The sequence below is a fragment of the Arachis hypogaea genome, chromosome 17 (genome assembly GCF_003086295.3).
Source record: "Arachis hypogaea cultivar Tifrunner chromosome 17, arahy.Tifrunner.gnm2.J5K5, whole genome shotgun sequence".
Taxonomy (NCBI): Eukaryota; Viridiplantae; Streptophyta; class Magnoliopsida; order Fabales; family Fabaceae; genus Arachis; species Arachis hypogaea.
The window spans coordinates 23,421,220-23,425,317 of NC_092052.1; positions in this window are offsets into that span (position 1 = coordinate 23,421,220).

Consider the following 4,098-nt stretch of genomic DNA (forward strand, 5'->3'; position numbering starts at 1 on the left):
TATACAAATAACTCGTACGAAGTGACCTCAAAACAGGTCGGAACAAAAACAAAATTGTAAAAGTAACTTAGCAAAGACCGATTACTCATAGTCGGGCCTATTAAAGGAAATTAATATAATAGCAAAAACTCAATAATCAAAACAAAATATACCTTACTACAGCAAAAAGGTACCACACAAATTATAGAAAAGTTCTTAACATTGCTTAATAAAAGTCGTAGACAAGCAACTGCACGATAAAAGTAAAATGTTCAAAAGAACTGCCAACTATTACAAACCCAGATTGTTATAAGCCCACAGGTCGGGCTACTACAAATAGAAAAAGAAAATTAAAAGGTACTCAAGATTCCTTGCCAAAAAGGGTATCAAGTTTCTCCCCAGTAGCTTCGTCTCTTTTGGGCGAAGGAGGAAGCATGGAAACGGGAATGGTCGATACTGCAACCGAGGAGGCCTCAATAGCAACGTCTTCAGATGGGGATCCCGAGGAGGAGGTTAGAGCTGACTAAGGTCCCGAGGTGGAAGACGGACCGACCTGACGTCCCAAAGACTTTGGATCCTGAGGAGGCTCCTCCTCATCCTCCGAACCAAGACCTTAATTTGGGCTTCCAGATTCTCGAACATCTCGTCCATACCCAAGGCAGCTATTTCCTGGAACTTGGCTAACTCCTCCTTCAATTTCTCCAACTCTTCCTCCTAGGCTGACCTCTCCCTGAAAACTCGAGTGTAACTCTCCTGATATTTTTTGGCCTTATCCTCGGCCAGGGCAACAACTGCTTCCGACTTGTTCGCCCTCTCCCGAGCTCTCTCCAAGTCGGCCTTCAAGATGTCCCTCTCTTTCTCCAACTCCACCTTGATCTCATTCAACCTCTCCACGTTGGCTTGGGCAGCCACCATAGCCCCAGTAGTAGCTTGGATGGGAGAGCTCTTCAGCTTCCTGAAAAGTTGATAGTACACCCCCAGAGATGGTTTTGAATTGCCACATCATCCATACTCACACGGTGATGAGGGACAAGGTTCTCTTCTCCCCAAGACAGAGCATCAAATTTTTTTTGTGTAGATGCTCTCTTCTTTATCAAGTTTCTATTTTTGGGAAGCGGCTCAGTGGATGAAGGAGATAAAAGGAGTGGATTCTAAAGAGATAAGACGGAGAATGGAGTAGGGATAATAACTCTCGGATCAGAAAGATCCGAACCCAACCTCTTCTTAGGAGAAGATCGGGTTGTCTTTCTGACCTCCTACTGTGACAAACCTCCCCGGCCTCTTTTTGCTGCTGAAGGTTCCGAGCCACAATTGTCTTCTTGGTGTTACGCTGAAGCTTCATAGTAGACTTAGGAGCCATACTCTCTGCAAAACAAAACAGGGCATAAGCAGAATCAACATCTAAAAAATAAGAATAATTCAAAAAGCAAGGGAAGGAGAACTACCAAGGTCCAACTTCAGAAGGCTAGGATCTCCCAAATACCTCTTTGTGTCCAAATGGGGATCTTGGCCCCCAAGTACCCAGAATGAAGTCTACGATACACCTCTCTAAATCATCTAAATCGGACAGATCACGCTTAACAATATCAAGGGTGTCCTGCCAGTATAAGGAAAACAAGGGTTCTTGGTTCTCGGACAAGAAGGAAGGTCGGACACCTACAACGCTCTTGAAGATAAAAAAGTGGTTTTTGAAATCATGGAAAGAGTCGTCAAAGATGGAAAAAGCCTTCCGACTTTGAACAGCTCGGAAGAATATCCATCTCGACTTTTTGGTGGAGCTGTATCGTTTAGTGGCCACAAAGAGGTAAAAGAAAATGTTCAAAGTAGGCTGAACGTCCAATTCTCGACATAAGAGTTGAAACATTTTCATGAAAGCCCAGGAGTTTGGGTGTAGTTGAGAAGGGGCAAGGTTAATTAGAAGATTGCAACACCTCTATCTCAAAGTCAGTGAAAGGAAGTTGAACACCTAACCTAGTGAAAAAGCAATCATATGCATAAAAGAAAGGCTGTTCGGACTCCACTATAGGGAAAAACACACTCTCTCCTCAGGATCGGGCGCTTCTAAAACATAACTCCTCTCATCCTCCCTATTCTCACAAATACTATGGTGTCTACGAAACTCATCACAATACTCTTTATCGATTACCGTAACGGAGCACAAAACAGTACTATCTACCCAAACCCGAAGAGCATGGGGGACCTTGGTTGACATGTTCAAAATAACCTTGCGAGACATAAATGTGACACCTATAAGCAAAAAGTAAAGAAGACCGTTACTACAAGAAGTCAGAACTTGTACAAAAGAGGTCGGACAAACAGGAAAAACCAAAAGAGAGCTTTTTTTCTTAGAAGAAACATTTTTCACTCAAGCAGTGCAAAAAGAAAAAACCTTTCCTAACAGAAAAGAAAAGAAAACTATGACAACAAAAGAAGAAAGCTCAGAAGAAGAAAACCGAATCCAAGCAAGATAGAAATGAGAATTCAAGAGAAAGGAAGAGACGAAACCAACCTTGAGGAAGATTACGAAAAAGGGGTGAACAGGTCTAAACAGCAAAAACCATGAACATTCTCTCCAAAAGCGGAAATGCTGTAGAAATCTAAGAAAGAGAAAATCCTGGAAGCAAAACAGAAGTGGATGAATCACACAGGCATAGGGAAACTCTTTATGAAAAGGAAAACAAAGCAGTTCTTATAGAAAACAAGAGTAAAAAGGGAACAAAGGAACTGATGAAGTCCTTTTATAAGAAACAATGAAGCCAAAACGACTCCAAACAGCTCCTTCACTCCTCATTAAAATGTGCGCGAATCCCAAAGAGCAACTGCCGTGCAAACGTTCACTCAGCATTAAGGTCCCAACGTTTAAAAATTTAAATAAATCGGACATCCCAACAAACTAGGCTCGATGTCTATAACAGAAGCCGTAAAATGCTCGAGCCCAACCTCTACAAAGGAATGGACTCAAGCAGGGAAACTGTTCATACCCTGGTCCAAGCAGATAAGAGCCAGGCCCAATAAAGATAAAAGGCCCACCAATAAAGGTGGACCTCACTATAAATCCGACCTCTTTTAAGAAGTCAGACAAAAGCGTAAAGGTCCAGTTCTACTTGGCTAAACAAGTAACTGCCTCCTTAAACCTCTCCTATTATGCCTACCTCATCTAGAAGGTAGATCCTAACAAACTCCCAAGATAAAGAAAACGCTTATCTATCAGAAAATATAGAACTACTCCAAAGGTGGGTTATCTACTCTACTACAAATACACTGGAATCCCTATATATAACTCACGTTCTAATCTACTAAAAATCTGCTTAAAACCCTTGCTAACTTAAGCATTGGAGTCTCTTGCAGGTAACAACCCCACCTCCTCACGAAGAACTTGGACAGGCGGCACCTCGGCACTAAAGAGGTCGGACGCTGCCACCCAAAGGGATCTAAACCTCACGTTCAGGTCCAAAACAACGTTTCAAGTAACACTCGGAACAATATTTTTTCGTAATAAATTTATAAAAAATAAAAGCATGAGTTGAAGAGTACCCATTATTTTTTTTTATAAGTTAGAGTAATAAATTTATTTTTATTTCATAGTTGTTACTTTGTAAGATATAGCTATCTACCCAAATTCAAAAATACACACACCAAAAAATAAGATATATATATATATATTCCTTATTCTATTTATTATTATTAGTCTTATGAATATATTTTTTATTTTATTTTTTTAAATATTTATATTTGAATTCATAATCTTGTTTGTTAAATAAATATAAATATATAAATATTATATATTATATTATATTTTATATTGTATGATGAGGATGGAATATTATTATTATTATTATTATTATTATTATTATTATTATTATTATTATTATTATTATTATTATTATTATTATTATTATTTTGACCATTAAATTTATTTTATGAATAAATTTTTTAAGGATGAATGATGTCTGAAAAAGTTGGACACTAAACTTTAATTTTGGCTTTTTATATTATTAACTTTATAACTTTATATATTGTTTGATGTATTGTTTAATTAAGGAATACACTGGTGTATGCATAATTTTTTATATAAAATTAAACAATAGTACTCATATATAAAATAAAGCATGTATATTA